Source organism: Hemitrygon akajei, unplaced genomic scaffold (genome assembly GCF_048418815.1).
Source record: "Hemitrygon akajei unplaced genomic scaffold, sHemAka1.3 Scf000038, whole genome shotgun sequence".
NCBI classification, from domain to species: Eukaryota; Metazoa; Chordata; class Chondrichthyes; order Myliobatiformes; family Dasyatidae; genus Hemitrygon; species Hemitrygon akajei.
The window spans coordinates 2,400,878-2,420,654 of NW_027331924.1; positions in this window are offsets into that span (position 1 = coordinate 2,400,878).

Consider the following 19,777-nt stretch of genomic DNA (forward strand, 5'->3'; position numbering starts at 1 on the left):
GTGCTAACAAACCTTCCCCTATGGGTATCAGTCCCCCTCCAACTCGAGTTCAAAACCAACACGTCTGTCCAAGTCCCAAATTCCTTGGAAGAGAGCCCAATCATCCCAACATCTGAAGCACTCAGTCATGCACCATATCATCAGCCACACGTTAGACTGTATTATCGTCCTACTTCAGGCCTCACTAGTACCTGGTGCGGATAGCAATCTTGAGAACACAACCCTGGGGGTCCTGCCCTTTGGCTTAGCATCCATGAACACACATTGCAGGAGCTCCTCACACTTCCTGCTCTTACGTCATCCGACGAATCACCCTGACGTTAAGAAAGTTTCAGACTCGATGCGAGAGATCCCCGAGCTTGACAACACACCATCTAGAAATCTTGTTGTCGTCAACAGAATCCCCAGTCTGTTTTCCTAACCGCAGAATTTGCCCTGTTAATGCAGCTCACTCTTCTCAGTCCTTCTGAGTCACACAACCAAACTCAGTGCCAGAGGTATAATCGACATGGCTTTTCTCTTCTAGGTCATACCCGGAAACAGAAAATTTGTTCTGTTATAGAGGGGTTCTCTGCAGTGACAGATTCTGATTTCTCTCTCTTGACAGTCACCCACTTACCTGAGTCCTGCCCCTTGTGTACAGCTCCAGCCCTGTACATCCTTTCAGACAACCTCTCAGCCTCCTGAATGATCCCGGTTTCATCCAGCTCCAGCTCCAGTTCCTTAGCACAGTCTGTAATAAGCTGCAGTTGGATGCACTTCTTCCAGTTGTACTTGTCAGGGACATTGGATTTCTCCTTGTCTTGCCACACCCTGTAGGAAGAACATTCCACTATCCTGCCTGGCATTCCCACTGTTCGAACCGTAAAAACGGGAGCTAAAATATTACCCAAATTCTAGCTAAAGCCTCACTGGACCGTCTCTGACACGAAGCCTCAATTCTCCACACTATCTCTGGCTCACTCACCCTATGTCTGCTCCGCTTAAACATTGCTAAGTGATAATTACTGCACAATCCGTGGCTCAGAATGTCCGGACTGACACCTCTCGCTTCTTTAAATTCTTTCTCCCGCTATGAACACTTCAATGGCTGTTAGCGATCTGTGTCGAGCAGCAAGTGCTGGGTCAGTCCATGCTCAGGGTAGATTTGTACCCATCCCTCCGCTCCTTAATATATTCCCCATTGTTCATTACAGAGCGTGACTGAGCTCGCGGAGAAGGGAAACCGAGCGGGCGCTTCCAAACTCCTCCAAGATCTGGTGATGGAGAAGGGCACTGGAGCCCGGTGGGTGATGTGGGAATCCTTTGTGAAACTACACCATCATTTACCGAAGCTGAGCTGAATATTGAATGAATTACGGGAACGTGGTACGGTGAACAATACACTATGTGTTACAGATGTAAATGCTAATGAATTTACAGTATTACAAAGAACAGACTTCATGCAGGTTAATCTATTTGGACAGGTGACGGCCAGTTCGCCTACATGGACACTGAGCGGGGTTTATCTGAAGTGCCCACGCGTCTGAAAGGTAAGCGATGGAACGGAAATCTCAAAGTCTTTCTTTTACTCTGAGAGTCTGAATACCTGTCTTTCGTGATATGATTAGAGACTGTCTAAACATGGGAGACATTTTTTGTTGCTGTGGCTGGAGGACATGTAACCATCTGTAATTTTCAGCTCACCTTGTACCTCGGCTGTGCACCTGGAGACATCTATGAAATTTAACCCCATACTCAACCCCATACACCTGCCTTCTCACCATATCTTTTGATGCCCTGACCAATCAAGACCTTCTGCCATAAATATACCCATGGACACGGCCTCCACTGCAGTCTGTGGCACAGCATTCCAGCATTCACTACTCCTTGGCAACAATAATCCCCTTTACCTGTCGTAAAGGTTTGCCTCTCAACTTTGATGTTGTGCCTTTCAGTTGTGCCACAGAAAACATCCAGTCCATATCCACGCTATCTGGCATTTTCAACATTCAGTAGGTTTCAAAGAGATTCCCAACCGCACCCCATCCCCCCCCCCCCCCGCATTCCGCTAATTTCCAGTGATTACAGGCCCAAAGTTGCCAAGACGCTCCTCATATGTTAACCTCCCTCCCCTAATCCCAGAATCATCATCGTGAATCTCCTCTGGACTCTCTCAAAAGACAACACATCCAGTTTGAGATATGGGTTCCAACATTGTTGACAATACTCGCAAGCGTGGCCTGACTACAGTCTTATAAAGTTTCAGCATTATCTCTTTGTTTTTATATTCGATTCCCTTTTAAATAAATGCCAACATTGCATTTGCCTACTTTGCTACAGACTCGACCTGTAAATGAACCTTCTGTGAATCTTGCTGGAGGACTCCTAAGTCCCTCTGCACCTCTGGTGTTTGGCCCTTCCTCCCATTGAGATAATGGTCCGCACTATTGTTCCTTTAACCAAAATGCATTTTCATACATTTCCCAGCACTCTATTTCATCTGCTACTTTTTTTGCCCATTCTTCCAATTTGTCTTCTTTCTGGTACAATCGCATTGCTTCCTCAGCACTCCCTATCCCTCCACCTATCTTTGTATCATCCGCAAACTTTGCCACAAAGGCATCAATTCCATTATCTATATCATTGATCAAACAATGTGAAAAACTGCGGTCCGAATACTGACCCTGAAGAACACCACTGGTCACAGGCAACAAATCAGAAAAGGCCCCTTTTATTCCCACTCGCAGTCTCCTGTCTGTCAGCCATTCCTCTATCCATGCCAGTATCTTTCCTGTAAGGCAATAGGACTTTAACCTGTTCAGCAGTCTCATATGTGGCACCTTATCAAATGCCTTCTAAAAATCCAAGTAAATAGCACCCACTGACTCTCCTTTGTTCACCATTCCTGTTATTTCCTCGAAGAACAGATTTACCAGGCATGATTTCCCTTTACAGATACCGTCCTGACTTTGACTTATTTTGTCATTAGTCTCTTGGTACCTCGAAACCTCAACCTTAATAAGAGATTCCAACATTTTCCCAACCATCGAGGTTTGGTTAACTGGCCTATAATGTCCCTTCTTTTGCCTTCCACTCTTGTTAAAGAGTGGAGTGATATTTGCAATCCTCCAGTCCTCCGGGACCATGTCAGAATTAAGTGAATTTTGAAAGATCATGACCAATGCATCGGTTATCTCTCCAGAAACCTCTCTCAGGTCTCTGGGACGTAATCCATCATGCCCTGGTGACTTATCCAACTTAAGACCTTTTCGTATGCCGAGTACTTTTTCTTTTGTCATAGCTATGACACTCAATGCTACTGCCTGCTACTTAAGGACCACTGCACACTGCTGACGTCTTCCATAGTGAAGACATATTCAAAGTACCCATTAGGTTTATCTGAAATTTCTTTGTCCCCAATTACTATCTCACCAACATCATTTTCCAGTGGTTCAATTTGAACTCTCAACTCACTTTTACTCTTTATATTACTGAGAAAATGTTTATTATCCTGCTTTATATCATTGGATTGCTTGCCCTCATATATCATCGTTTTCCTTCCTATAGCTTGTTAAGTTGCCTTGTGTTAGATTTTAAAACGTTTCCTTTCATCCAAATTTCCTTCACTTTTGAAACATTATATATGCCCTTTCCTTGGCTTTTATGCGGTCCTTAACTTCCTTTGTCAATCACCGTTTCCTGCCCCTGCCGCTTAAGAACTTCTTCGTCTGTGGACCGTATCTATGCTGCGCCTTGTGAACTATTCCCAGAATCTTCAGCCATCTATGTTCTGCCGCTATTCCAGCTAGTATCCTTTCTAATCCACCTGGCAGAGCTCCTCTCTCATGTCTCTGTAATTCGCTTTATACCATTGCGCTACTGATATATGTAAGCTATGCTTCTCACTCTCAAATTGCTGTTTGAATTCCATCATGTTGTGATCACTGCCTCCTAAGGTTCCTTTGCATTAAGCTACCTATTAATATAGATTAACACCCAATCTAAGATAGCCTTTTCCTGAGTAGTCGCAAGCACAAGATACTCTGCAAAGCTATCACGTTGGTATTCAATAAATTCCCTCTCTTGCGAGCCAACACTTTAAATATGCTTGATTTTCCTATTCCCCTTGCATATTGAAGTCCTCCATTCCAATAGTGTCATTACCATTATTACATGCCTCTTCCAGTTCCTTTTTCAATCTCAACCCCTCCTCTTGGCTACTATTCTGAGGCCCTAATATAATTTTCATCATGTTTATTTTCACCTTTGCAATTTCGGATCTTGACCCACAAAGATTAAACAAGGATTGAACCCCATATCATGTCTTTCTAAAGATATAATTCCATCACGAATCAACAGAGCCACACTACCGCCTGAGTCGTCCTGCCTGTCCTTCGATACAAAGTATGTCCTGTGATCTTGAGGTCCCAACTATGGCCACGACTCAGTGACGCCCACAAAATCAAAGCGACCGATGTATAATTGCACCAAGTGTTCGTCCACCTTGGTCCGAATGCTACGCGCATTAAATACAACGCATTCTGTTCTGCATCTGCGCCCTTTTGAATTACATAAGAACATAAGAGATAGCAGCAGGAGTAGGCCAATCGGCCCCTCAAGCCTGCTCCGCCATTCAACAAGATCATGGCTGATCCAATCTTAACTCTAGTTTTCACCGAATCCCACAAGGCAACAATGCCAAACAACGGGGCACCATGCCGCCCATTTTATTTTATTATTCATCCCGCCCAAACCCATGTGATCACCCGGGAAAAAAAAAACCGAGTTGCCAGTTGAGGAGAAAAAATCTGGAAAATTCCTCTCCGACCCATCCAGGCTATCGAAAACTGGTCCAGGAGATCACATGGCTGATCTAAACCTAGCCTCATGTCCACTCATGTTCACCGTATCCCCTAATGCCACTTTTATCCAGAAAAATGTCTATCTCAGTTTTGAATTTATTGAGTGTAGTAGCTTCCACAGCTCTCTGGGGCAATAAATTCCACAGCCCCACTACCCTCTGAGAGAAGAAATTTCTCCGCATCTCAGTCCTGGAACGGCATCCCCTTATTTTAAGATTATACCCCCTAGTCCTCGTTTCACCCATCATTGAGAACATTCTCCCCGCACCCACCCGATCAAGCCCCTTCACAATCTTATATGTTTCAATGAGTTCGCCTCTCATTCTTCGGAACTCCAAAGAGTAGAGTCCCAATCTACTCAACCTCTCATCATACATCAACCCACCCATCTCCGGAATTAACCTAGTGAACCTTCTCTGCACTGCCTCGAGAGCCAGTATGTCCTTTCTTAAATATAGACACCAGAACTGCACGCAGTACTCCAGGTGTGGTCTCCCCAATACCCGGTACAACTCCAGTAAGACCTCCCTGTTCTTATACTCTATTCCCCTAGCAATAAACGCCATCATTCCATTGGCCTTCTTGACCACCTGCTGCACTTGCATACTAACTTTTTGTGTTTCCTGCACCAGGACCCCCAGATCCCTTTGCACAGAAGCACTTTCCAGTTTCTCTCCATTTAGATAATAACTTGCTCTATTATTTTTCCTGCCAAAGTGCAAGATCTCACACTTGTCAGTATTATATTTCATCTGCCAAATGTCTGCCCAATCACTCAGCCTATCTATGTCCCCCTGCAGGGTTTCAATGTCCTCCGCACTCATTACACTCCCTCCCATCTTTGTGTCATCAGCAAACTTCGATACGTTGCACTTAGTCCCTTTCTCCAAATTATTAATATAGATTGTAAAGCGTTGGGGTCCCAACACCGACCACTGCGGAACACCACTAGTCACCAACTGCCAGTCTGAGAATAAACCATTTATCCCAACTCTCTGTTTTCTGTTAGAAAGCCAATCCTCCACCCATGCCAGAATATTATCCCCAATCCCATGATTTTTTACTTTAAGTAATAATCTTTGGTGTGGCACCTTGTCAAATGCCTTTTGGAAGTCCAAATACACCACATCCACTGGTTCCCCTTTATCTACCTTATATGTTATGTCCTCAAAGAACTCCAACAAATTTGTCAAACATGACTTCCCTTTTGTAAAGCCAAGCTGACTTTGTCCTATTAAGCTATGTTTATCCAAATGCCCTGTTACTGTTTCCTTAATTATCGATTCCAACATTTTGCCAACCACAGATGTTAGGCTAACGGGCCTATAATTCCCAGCCTTCTGTCTATTGCCCTTTTTAAATAAAGGAGTTACATTAGCATTTTTCCAATCTGCCGGGACCATTGCCGAGTCCAGCGAGTTTTGAAAAATTATCACTAATGCATCCACAATCCCGACCGCCACTTCCCTTAAGACCCTTGAATGCAAGCCATCCGGTCCAGGGGATTTATCCACCTTCAGTCCCATTAATTTATCAAGTACCATTTCCTTGGTGATTTGAATCGTAGTTAGCTTCTCTCCCCCTAGAGCCCCCTGTTTATCCAGTGTTGGGATATTTTGAGTGTCCTGTACTGTAAAAACTGATACAAAATATTTGTTCAGCGTTTCCGCCATCGCCATGTCCCCTACCATTAATTTCCCGGTCTCATCTTCTAGGGGACCAACATTTACTTTAGCCACCCTCTTTCTTTTTATGTAACTATAAAAACTCTTACTTTTATGTTTTTCGCCAATTTACTTTCATAATCTATCTTCCCCTTCTTAATCAATCTTTTTGTTATTTGCTGCTGATCTTTAAAAGCTTCTCGATCTTCAATCTTCCCACTAGATTTAGCTACCTTATATAACTTTCTTTTTAGTCGTATACTTCGCTTTATTTCTTTACTTAGCCACGGATAACTATTTTTTCTTTTACACCCTTTTTTCTTCAGTGGAATATATTTTTCTTGATAGTTGTAAAATAACTCCTTAAATATACACCACTGATCAAGTACCGATCTACCCTTTAATCTATTTTCCCAATCCATCTTAAGCAATTCCGCTCTCATACCATCATAGTCTCCTTTATTTAAGCTCAGTACGCTTGTTTGAGAACCAACCCTCTCATCCTCTAATTGAATATGGAATTCGACCATGTTATGGTCACTTATTCCAAGGGAATCCTTTACTAGGACATTTTTTTATTAGTCCTGTCTCATTACACAGGACCAGATCTAAGACTGCTTGCCCCCTTGTCGGCTCAGTAACGTATTGTTCAAGGAACCCATCCCGAATACACTCAATAAACTTTTCTTCAAGGCTGCCGTGTCCGACTTGATTAGTCCAGTCAATATGAAAGTTAAAATCCCCCATAATTATAGCTGTTCCCTTATTACAAGCCCCAACTATTTCCTGATTTATGCTCCGACCAACTGAGTTACAGCTGTTTGGAGGCCTATAGACTACTCCCACCACTGCTTTTTTCCCTTTACTATTTCTTATTTCTACCCAAATTGTTTCATTATCCTGATCCTTTGAGCCAATATCATTTCGTTTTATTGCAGTGATTTCTTGCTTTATTAACATAGCCACCCCACCTCCTTTTCCTTCTTGCCTGTCTCTCCTAATTGTCGAATACCCTTGTATGTTTAATTCCCAGTCCTGGTCACCCTGCAGCCATGTTTCCGTAATTGCCACAATATCATAACCATACGTAATTATTTGGACCGTCAACTCATCAATTTTATTCCTAATACTACGTGCATTCAAATAAAGGACTTTCAAATATGTTGGACACATTTCCTACCTTTTCCTTTTGTACAACTTTACGCTTATCTCCGTACATTCTTTCCCCTCCTGACACATTCTGTCTTTTTATTCCTCCACTTTTACCTACATCCATTACCTTCTCCATTGTCTTTTTAATTATTTGCTCTCTAGAATCCTCCCCCCCACTAGTTAGTTTAAAGACCTCTGTGCAGCCCTAGTTATATGATTCGCCAGGACACTAACCCCAGCCCGGTTCAGGTGAAGCCCGTCCCTCCGGAACAGTTCTCTCCTGTCCCAGTACTGGTGCCAGTGTCCCAAGAAAAAAAACCCACTTCTCCCACACCAGTCTTTGAGCCACGCGTTTATCTCCCTAATTTTATTTCACCTAGCAAAATTTGCTCGTGGCTCAGGTAATAATCCAGAGATTATTACCCTTGAGGTTCTGTTTTTTTTAATTTGACCCCTAGCTGCTCATATTCCTGTAACAGAACCTTCTTCCTTGTCCTATCTATGTCATTAGTACCGACGTGTACTAAGACAACTGGATCCTCCCCCTCCCACTGCAAGTTTCTCTCCAGCCCAGAAGAGATGTCCTTAACCCTGGCACCAGGCAGGCAACATAGCCTTCGGGACTCTCGCTCTCGGTTGCAGAGAACCCTATCTATCCCCCTGACGATACTGCCCCCTATTACTACAACATTTCTATTGACTCCCCCCTCTGGAATGGCCCCCCACTCCACGGTGCTATGGGCAGGTTGCTCATCCTTCCCACAGTCCCCGCTCCTGCCCTCACAGGGAGTTAAAGCCTCGAATCTGTTGGACAAGAGCAAGGCCTGCATCTCCTCCAGCCCTACCTCCTGGATGCCCCTACTTGCCTCACTCATAGCCACACCATCCTGTGCTTGACTGCAATCTACATTAGTTAATCTATTAGGTGTGGCTATCTCCTGGTACACAGAGTCCAGGTGACTCTCCCCCTCCCTGATGTGTCGCAGTGTCTGAAGCTCGGACTGCAGCTCATCAATATGAAGCTGGAGTTCCTCGAGCAACAAACACTTGCTGCAAATGTAGTCGCCGTGTCCCTCAATGGGGTCTACCTGTGTGAATTTTGCCTGTGTGGTGCATTTCAACACTTCGATCTGTCTGCATTTCAACCCAATCATGAGCTTCTCCTTCCTTACATTCATGTTAGACCTATCATCTACTCTTAAGCTTGTTGGCGCACCCTCAGCTCTATCATCCTGGTTCCCACACCGCTGCCATGTTAAAACACTCCCAACAGCTCCAGTAAATCTGTCCGCCGTAATATTGGTCCCCCTCGTATTCGTGCAACCCATCCATTTTGGACAGGGCACGCCTGTCCCAGAGGTTGTCCTAATTATCCAAAAACCTGAATCACTGCCCCCGCTGCAATTCTTCAGCCGCGCATTTATCTGCCACCTCATTCTATTCCTACGTTCACTATCGTGTGAAACACACAACAATCCCGAGATTACTATGAGTTCCAGCTTCTCGGCTTCCTTCACGACCACCTCCTGTTTTTTTCTTCCAGGGTCATTGATACCAATATGTGCCATGACCGCTGGCTGCGCACCCTCTCTTTTCAGCGTATTGTGGACGTGCCCAGAAACATTTCGGATCCTGGCCCCTGGGAGACAACGTACCATCTGTGTCCCTTTTAATGTCCGCAGAATCGCCTACCTGTCCCTCTGACTATAGAGTCCCCTATTACTGCTGCCATCCTTTTCAATTCCTACTGTTCTGGGCAACATCAGGGAATTGCCTGAATTCATGTACAAGCTCCCTGGAGCAGAGGAGACTGTAGAGGTGTGGTAGGTGTGTATAGCCTGAGTTCATGTACCAGCTCCTCGGAGAATAAGAGACTATAGAGTAGAACGGGGTGTGTTACATCGCGACTGGTTCAGCCTGGAAAATGAAACAAAAATAATGTTCCTTTTCTATGGGTCAGTACTGACTGTTTAAACTTAAATGATTGTCAAAAGTATCGGGTCCATTATGAAACATAGAAACACTGAAAACCTGCAGAACATTACAGGCCTTTCGGCCCACAAATCTGTGTCGAAAATGTCCCCACCTGAGAAAGTACCTAGGGTTACCCATAGTCCTCTATGTCTCTGAGCTCTATGTACCTGTCCAGGTTCTCTTAAAAGACCCTATCGTATCCACCTCCACCACCATCGCCGACAGCCTATTCCACGCACTCACCACTCTCCGTGTAATAAAGTCAACCCTGACATCTCCTCTGTAGCTACTTCCAAGCACCGTAAAACTGTGCCCTCTCATGCTCGCCATTTCAGCCCTGGGAAAAAAAGCCTCTGACTCTCTACGTGATCAATGCCTCTCATCTCCTTAGACACCTCTATCAGATCACCTCTCATCCTCTGTCACTCCAAGCAGAAAAGGCCGAGTTCACACAACCTATTCTCATGAGGCATGCTCCCCGGTCCAGGCAACATCCTCGTAAATCTCCTCTGCACCCTTTCTATGAGTTCAACACCCTTCCTGTAGTGACGCGACCAGAATTGGGCAAGGCATTGCAAATGAAGTCTGACCATGTTCCTGTCTATCTGCAGCATTACCTCTCAGCTCCTAAACTCAGTTCCACGATGTTCGAAAGCCAATGCACCGCATGCTTTCTTAAACACAGAGTCAACCTGCGCAGCAGCTTTGAGTGTCTTAAGAATTTAGACGCCACCCTGCCAAGAGTCTTTCCATTAATGCTATATTCTGCCATCATATTTGACCTACCAAAATGAACCTCTTCACACTTATCTGGATTGACCTCCATCTGCCACTTCTCATCCCAGTTTTGCATCCTATCAATGTCCTGCTGTACCCTCTGACATCACCCCACACCAGTGACAACACCTCCAACCTTTGTGTCATCAGCAAATTTACTAACACATAATACACGGTGTGTTACACCGTGACTGGCTCGGCTGCGAACTGAAAACTCTATGGCTCAGTCCTGACAGCTTAAACCGAAAGGAATATCAGCAACATCAGATCCGTTATGAGAAAAAAATGAACTAAATTGCCCATTGCCCCCGCCACTGTTACCCTCTGCAGTGTTGGTCAGTTCAACAGAAGCTAAGCAGTGAAACCACCCTCTCCACACAACAGTCTCCTCTCCAGAATCACGTGTGCACTTGGTGCTCGCTGGAACACCGGGGAATCAGGAAACTACAAAAGGAGGGGCGAGTGGACGCTTTAATAGCGAAACTAAATCAGATCAGAAATGTTTCTGTGCCATCAGTCATTTTCAGACACTCTGTCTCTGAGCTCCAAACAATCTCTTCAATAAGTTTTCTTTTTGAGGAAATACGCGATTGTTCCATGTTCATCAGATCAGGCATTGACAACCTATTTCCTCAGATGTTCGACAGAAACACATGGAGACTCTGCGGGAACAAACTGAAAAACTAAGAGTGAACACGATCCTGATGAGGGAGAAGGTGAAGGTTTTCAAGCTGGTTGATCGATACGCTGAGCTCACGGTCATTTCTACTGTTCGAGATCGGACACTGGTGGAACATGAGCTGCTGGCAAGAGGCAGAGACCACGAGGAGTGGAGACAGAAACATCTCTGCAAAGACTTGGAGAAAATCCACATTGCTCATCTGTTTCAGAATCGTTATTCACATAGTTTTCGGGAAGAAATGTAAAGAACTTCAGGATGTTCGGCAGCAGTGGCCGGAGTCCCGGGTATCGGGAAAACAACAATGGTACAAAAGATTGTTTATGACTGGTCCACAGGGAAAATATACGAACAATTCCATTTTGTATTCTTTTTCAAATTCCGAGATTTAAACTCCATTAACTGTAGAATAAATCTGAGGGAATTGATTCTGGATCAATATCCTTACTTTGGGAATGTACTGAGAGAGGTGTGGAAGAACCCAGAGGGTTTACAGTTTATTTTTGATGGCTTAGATGAATTCAAACACAGAATCGATTTTGCTGACAGTCGGAGAGACACAGAACCCAAGCAACAGTGCCCAGATCCCGAGTGGTGGTGTGAAGTGTCGGACATTGTGTACAGTTTAATCCAACACAAGCTGCTCCCAGGGTGTTCAGTTCTGGTGACCACCCGCCCTACTGCGTTACATTTATTGGAAAAGTCAGAGATCAGCATCTGGGCTGAAATCCTGGGATTTGTTGGTGAGGAACGGAATGAATATTTCATCAGATATTTTGATGATCAGACGGTGGCAGAAGCTGTTTTCAAATACGTGAAGGAGAACGAGATCCTGTACACCATGAGCTACAACCCCTCCTACTGTTGGATCCTCGCTCTGGCACTGGGCCCCTTCTTCACACAAAGAGTCAGAGACCCGCAGCGAGTTCCCAAGACCATCACCCAACTCTATTCCTACTATATCTACAACATCCTGAAAAACCACGGCCGTGAAATTGAGAACCCCCGTGAAGTGTTACTCAGGGTTGGTCAGATGGCCTTCAGAGGAGTGTCCGAGAAGAAGATTGTGTTTACGGGTGAAGATTTGATCAACTACAATCTGCAGCCTTCCCAGTTCCTGTCCGGGTTCCTGATGGAGCTTTTGGAGAGAGAAGATTCTGCCCGGAGCGTGGTGTACACATTCCCACACCTCACCATCCAAGAGATTGTAGCTGCAGTCGCACAATTCCTGACTCTACATCCCGGCGATATCCTGAAATTCCTCACTGAAGCCCACAACACGACAGATGGGCGATTTCAGGTATTTTTGCGTTTTGTTGCTGGGCTCTCCTCCCCAATGACAGCTCGGGGCCTGGAGGAGTTTCTGGGTCCATTTCTTCATCAAACAACCTGCCGGGTGATTGACTGGGGGAAGGAGGAGGTTAAACGCCAGATTGGAAACGCGAGGAGTGAAGCTGGTAAAAAGGAGCCTCCTGAACACATTGCACTTCCTGTTTGAGTCTCAGAATCGTGGACGTGCTCAGGCTACACTGGGATCTGTGGAAAATCTTTCATTCAGTGAAATGTCACTGACCCCGATTGACTGCGCGGTCCTGTCCCATGTCATCGGGTTCTGTGATACAATAATAAACCTCGATCTGGCTGGCAGCCACATTCAGTGTGAAGGAATCCAGCGGCTGGGACCCGGGCTGCACAAGTGCCAGGAGTTAAGGTAACTTGATTTAACTCTCACTCTGAACTGTGAAACTTCCATTGTGATTTTGGCAAAGTTGTAGTAAATCCGATTGTGAAGAATTGTGTAAAATGACCAGGGGATCGGTCTGTATTTCCCCAAGGATGAGAGGTTTCTGTGTTTCGTTGTTAAGGGGTGTGGAGACTTTAGATTAGTAAACAATGGCCATTTGTTTAATGGTAGTAAATCACGGGAATGGCTGTGACTGCAGCAGGTTGGTCAGAGTTTCACACACCCGTCCCGGTGAAGGACAAGAGATCGTCAGCGGACTGTCCCTATGAGAAGGAAATAATTATCATTATGAAATTGTCCTCCACAGCCCTTCCCCGCGTGTGACTATCACCATCAGTCCACCTGTGTGACTGTGTTCACTACCGGATACCCAGACCGCATGGGTGCATCTGTTCTCCCGTTTGTGGGTCTCAGTTCAGATCCACCCCTCCCGTGCAATCCCTCGTCTTGTTGGAATTTCTTTTCCCATCAGTATCCTCCTATGGGATCTCTCTTTCCCATCCCTCTTCCTCTTGTGGGATCTCTTCTCCTTCCTCCTGTGGGACCACTCCTCTTTCCTCTTCTGGGATCTCTCTTCTTTCCTCATGTGGGATCTCTCCTCTTTCCTCTGTGGGACATCTCCTCCAGCCTCCTCCGTGATCTCTCTTCCTCAATCCCCATCCTCTTGCAGGTTCTCTCTTCCTATCCCTTTTCCTCAGGTGGGTTCGCTTCCACCATCTCCCATCGACACTTTCCCATTAACAAATCTTCCTCACTGTGGGACTTTCCCCCATCCTTCAACCCCGCCCCTCCCGACCCTCCCACGTCTGGAACACGTTTCCAACTATTGGTGAATGACACAGAATATTTGGAGTTTACAGGGTCACGCTGACAGACAAACTTACTGACATTCGGTAAATACCCTGGAGCTGGGCAGTGAGGAACATTGGCAGTGATGCGAACTCCGACCGGTGATTTACTGACGGGTTTAATTTTTCCTCAGATATCTGAGTGAGAGAAAATTCCTCAGACACACGGGTTGAATCACTTTGTTCATCAATTTGTTTAGACTTGGGCGTAATGAACTGGGAGATTCTGGAATGAAACCGGTGTCGGCGGCACTAAACAACCTGGAGTGTAAAATAGAGAAACTGCGGTAAGTACGGAACTGTGGGAGATTGTGTTTACAGTCACTGGGTGTCTGACTCTGAACACTAACGAGATATGTAATTGTGTTACTGATAAACACTGGGGAGTTGTACCGTCTCCGGTCTCGCTGTGTCCTTCACCCCGCTCTCTCTCATCTCCAGGCTGAGCCATGTCGGTGTCACAGATTCCGGTGCCAAGGAACTCACTTCCGCACTCAATACAAACCGATCACTTACGGAGCTGCTCCTGAGTGAAAATGACCTGGGAGATTCAGGAGTGAAACTGGTGTCTGCGGCTCTGAGAAATCCGGAGTGTAAAATACGGAAACTGGGGTAAGTACCAGACTGAGGGAGATTGTGTTTGCAGTCACTGACTGTCTGACACTGAGCATTAATGTGATCAGTAATTGTGTTACTGATAATCACCGAGGATTTGCTCCGTCTCCTGTCTCTTTGCGTCCTTCACCCTCGCTCTCTCTCATCTCCAGGCTGGAAAATGTCGGTCTCACAGATTCTGGTATCGAGGATCTCGGCTCCGCTGTCAGTACAAATTTATCACTGACGGAGCTGGACCTAGGATGGAACTCTCTCACAGATCGATCTGTCCCCGGTCTCCGCCGCCTCATACTGACTCTCCCCAGTCTGGTATGGATCCGGTGAGTGTTTGTGTTAATGTTCAATGTGATAAAATAACAGCGGATCCGCGGGTTTTCTGGTGATATTTGTCGGTGAGTGTTGTTGAAACATTAACCTCAGTCTCCTGTAACTGATACTGTTGTGTAATCTGTTTATTTCATCTTTATTCCTCCATCTGTTTCAGGCTGGGTGGGAATCAGTTCAGTGAGACCGGGATGAAGGAACTGAGATCTCTGCAGGAACCTAGACCCGGACTAAGAGTGTGGACCGCGTGAACTTCTGAATGTGTGAACATCCCCGCCCACGAGATGAGGACACTTTGGCCGATTCCCCCCTCCCATTTAACTCCCCTTCCCCTTTAACTCCCCCTCCCCTTTAACTCCCAGCCTTATCTTTAATGGCCGCGCGCCAGGTTTAATTCCCAAAGGTTTTGAGGGAACTGACTCCCGGATCGCTTCTCTTGTCGTGAAGCGCGAGACTGGAGCCAGTCGCGTAATTCCGCCTCCTGTCCAGCAGCGGCGCTGCTTTCGCCGGATATCTGCGTTCGAGACTCCCCACGTAAGATGGGGAATTAGGCGAGGATGGCGGGTTTCAGTCTGGGACGCCATTGATGACATTAAGAAAACCGTCGACTTTATCTTTGAAGAGGTGAACACCCTGAGGTCTGATGTCGTGCAAATCAAAGGGCCTTGTACGGACCACGAAAAGGTAATTCAGACTTTGGAGCTGAGGCCAAGCGTTATCGGAGAAGGTGGAATCTGAAATCCTCGACATTCCAGAGCAAAGAGATGAAAATATTAAAAATAAAGTAACTCAAATATTCGAAGCAGTAACTCGGAGTCCAACGAGGAGATTCGACGACGCGTGGATGCTGTCCATCGTCTCGGTCGGATAAGAGGGAATAAGAATTCAAGGATAAGAATGGAGGAATTCAAGGGGGCGGGCGGTATATATTTGAGGCAGGGTTTAAGGGTCGGCCCAACATAAGATGCCTCGGTTGACCATTATTGGATTTTCAAACAGAACCGCGAGCGATCTGGAATGGAAACAATCCAGAAAAGATGAATACTTGCTCTCGCAGAGGCTGAGGTTCGCCGAGGACCTGACTGCAGCTGATAAGTTGGCCCGACAGAAGCTGTGGCCGCTGGTGGAGGCTACTAGAAAAGATAGGAAGCGTGCTTTGTTTGCTGGTACTCGAGCTTTCATTGATGGAAAAGAGATCCGAGCAGAACGGTAACATGTTGTTGTGGCAACTGGTCTACTATCTCTGCTAATATTCCAGTCTGGCCTTTGTTTATGTAGGACTGGGATAGTTTTTTATACTTTTATTATTAGAATTGAAGATATTTTTTCTGTGTATATATAGTCTCTCATGAGACTGTCTTTCTCACTTTTTTCTCGTTAATGCCAGGGGACTTAGTCACACTGTTAAACGTAAGGCTTTATTCTTGTTCTTAAACCAGCATAAACATGTGGATTTCTTTTTAATCCACGAGTCACACTCTGTGACTGAAGACATTAAACTATGGAAATCCCTGTGGGGGAACGATGTTTGGTTTTCACATGGTTCTGGACTTTCTGCAGGGGTTCCTATTCTGATGTTTAACTTTAAAGGAGATGTTTTGCACACTGAGGCGGACACGAATGGACATTGTTTGGTTCTAATTGTTCAATATTGTGGTAACCCTTTTCTTATTTCTAATATTTATGGATATAATATTACAAATGATAACGAAAGATTACTTGAGATTTTTCGAAAGAAAACGTTTTGATTATTGGCTCTCTAAATTTCCTAATTTTTTTGTTCTGGAAGGAAATTTTAATATGGCTTTAGATGAAAAAAATTGACCGGTGTTCCCCAAGGTAACACTCCACTTATAATAACTTTACTTGCTTTATTCAGAAGTTTAATATTATAGATATTTGGAGAGAGCACTTTCTTGGAGTTAAAAATTATGCTTGGACTAATAACTATTATATGCATGTCTAGATTAGATTACTGGTTACTATCCATACCATAAGAAATAACAATGTCTCTTTATTTTTTCCCTCACCTTCAACAGATCATAAAGCTACCTCTATACAAATTGCATTATCTTCAGCTGAATCCAACTTTAAATCTGATTGGGAACTGAATAATTCCATTTTGGGGCATGAAGTTGTCTCTTTTCACATTAAAAAGTTGGCAACCTTCTTACGTAAAGCGATGGCAAAGAATAATTTCTCTATAAACTGGGAATATTTAAATCCGAATCTGCCAAATTGTAAAGGAAATGCAGTAGTGATTTGGTAATGAAAAGAAAATTGGAAGAACAGTTATCAATCTCAGAGACTTCAAATTTATGTGAATTGATTCCAGATATCCTTTCAGGGAGAGATCAGAGGAACCAGCTTTATTAAAGGATAAGTTATACCATTTCTATCTTATAAAGGCAGAAAGTGCATATGTGAGATCTAGAAAGCAATGGCTGGAAGAGGGTGAACAACGTACAGCTTATTTCTTTCCTTTAGAAAAGCAACGTGCCCAATTCAATTCCATTCATCAGCTTAATATTGATGGTGTGACCACAGAGTAATCTAATAAAAATAGTAAAATATTGTTCTGCTTGTTCTGCTCAAACTATTGTGAAGCATCTACACTACATTTAATGAATGATATTAATATTCTTAGGAAGCTGTCCAATGATTAGAAAGTCTTGTGTGATGCTCTTATTGCCGTGGGAGAGGTTGAGGCTGCCATTTCAAATTTAAAAATCAATAAGTCGCCGGGTGTGGACGGTCTGACTGCAGAGTTTTGTAAGATGTTTTCTGACACCTTAGCTCACTTTTTACTAAAATTGTTATTTTAGAATACATTGATAAAGAATTTCTTCCCACTTCTTTAACGCAGGGCCTTATTACTTTAATTCCCAAACCAAGAAAAGATAAACTATTTATCGATAATTGGCGTCCTATTTGCCTTCTCAATAGTGATTATAAAATTCTGGCCCAAATCGTTGCTAACACAATGAACATAGTTTTACCATTTATTATTGACGAAACACAGTCAGGTTTCATAAAGCGTCATCATATCTCTAATAATGTCAGATTGATTATTCTCATCTTGTTCAAAATGCTAGTTTTATACTCTTTTAGATTTTTGCAAAGCTTTTGATACTATTGAGCATCAGTTTATCTTCACTGCTCTTGGTAAATTTGGAATTGGTCCATTATTTTGCAAGGCGGGGTGGAATTATCCCGGGAGGGAATCTTTTTGCTCCCCTTGCTGAGGACGGTGCATTCAGCAGTCTGGCCGATATAATGATGTTAAATTGACAAATCCCTCGGCAGTGAGCCTGGGTCTACAGCGCTCTCGGACGCGAGCCGGAAGTGTGATTTTATAACCATCGGTTCCGCGATGCAGAGTGATGGTGAGAAACGGGAATGATAATTCAGACTGGCACTCGTTGTCGCCGGTCAGCTAATTGTGTGTGAATGTGAGTGAGTCGAGAGCAGCTTATTTATTCCCGCACGTCAGCAGCTCATACGTTGTTTAACTTACACTTGTCATGATGAATTCAATAAACCGCTGTAGCTTCCTGTCTTGGTGTCGGACTTTATTCTCATCAGAGCAGAAACGATGACCTGGGGTTACCGCTGCCCTCCGCCCCCGGAGAACTACAATAATGGGTCTGAGCTCCTCACACTGACACAGTAGCGTCTCAGCCCCAGGCAGAGTTATGTCGGACTTGCAGAGTCTGGGTGCTCAGGATCTCATCTCCACTCTACCCCCATCGTGGCTAACTGCCCCTGCAGACTGTTAAAATCGACTGTTATGTCAGACGTGATTTCACTTATGTCCCAAGTACGATAGTGATGGGGGATGGAATACCGGCGTTAGGCACAGGGTGAAGCTCCCTCTACATCATCCCATCACACACACTCCCGGGGTCAGACACAGAGTGAAGCTCCCTCCACACCGACCCATCACACATTCCCGGGGTCAGACACGGAGTAAAATTCTCTCCTCGCCTTCCGATCTCGCCCTCTCATACCCAGCCACGGAGAAGCGGTCTCTGTGGCGTGAGATGGATCAGCTAAGTTCAGATTGAAACTGCAGCACAGGAACATCCTCCATCCCACACACGAGTTGAATCTACGTAGGGGTGGTCAGAGAGATGGGGAGTGATACAGGGTGCACGGAGGTAGAGCGGGTGGGAGGGGGCACAAATGGAAAGGGAAATGGTGGTGGATATTAGTACGCTAGCGGTTGACAATCGAATTTGACGTCTATCGTGGAGAAGTCGCCCAGGATGAAATCGAAGATGAGGATAATTTTGCAAAATGAGACCCCAACCCTAGGCGTCCTATCTCACCGACCGCACTCCTAACGGGACGCTATCCATTCCCATCCACTCACACTGGCCTCGCACTCAATCGAAGGCCATCTTTTCCCATTCATTCCTACCATCCGCACTCCCAATAGACGTCACCCCTTCCCATTCACTCCGCCCATTCGCATTCCTAACGGGACGCACCACGACCCATTCGCTCCCATCATCCGAAAATTCCAACGGGACCCCACAGCTTCCCATTCACTCCCACCATCCACACTCTCAATAGACCCCAAGAGAGTGACGCTGTGACATGAAATAGTCACAGATTCGCTTAAAATGTCTGACGGGACAGTTTAGGGCTGGTTTAAAGTGGGCTTGTTTAAAGTGGGCTTCGGGAATGGAGGGGGTGAGAGGCCGATTGAAAGCGGCCTTCACCATCGTTAATTTTGTTGAGATAAAAGGAGAGATATGGTGACTGAAAGAGACCCCGTTCGGCCGGGTTGAACCGGGACCAAGGAGGGAGCGCCGCCTTGGTTAAAGTGAGCGGCAGAGAAGGAGTGAAGCACACGTTGACTGCAAATGGCCGACGCTCCTCTGAAATGGCTGCTGGGGAGGGAGTGACGGATTTGGTAGAAGTGAGCATAAGAGAGGGAGGGACGCGCTGACTTAAAATGGGGGAATCCTGGGTTAATGTTGCACAGACTGACAGATACAGAATGAGCCACACTCTCACACTGTAACAGAGACTGACAGATACAGAATGAGACACACTCTCACACTGTAACAGAGACTGACAGATACAGAATGAAACCCACACTCTCGCACTGTTTCAGAGACTGTTATAAAATAATATTTTATTTTTTA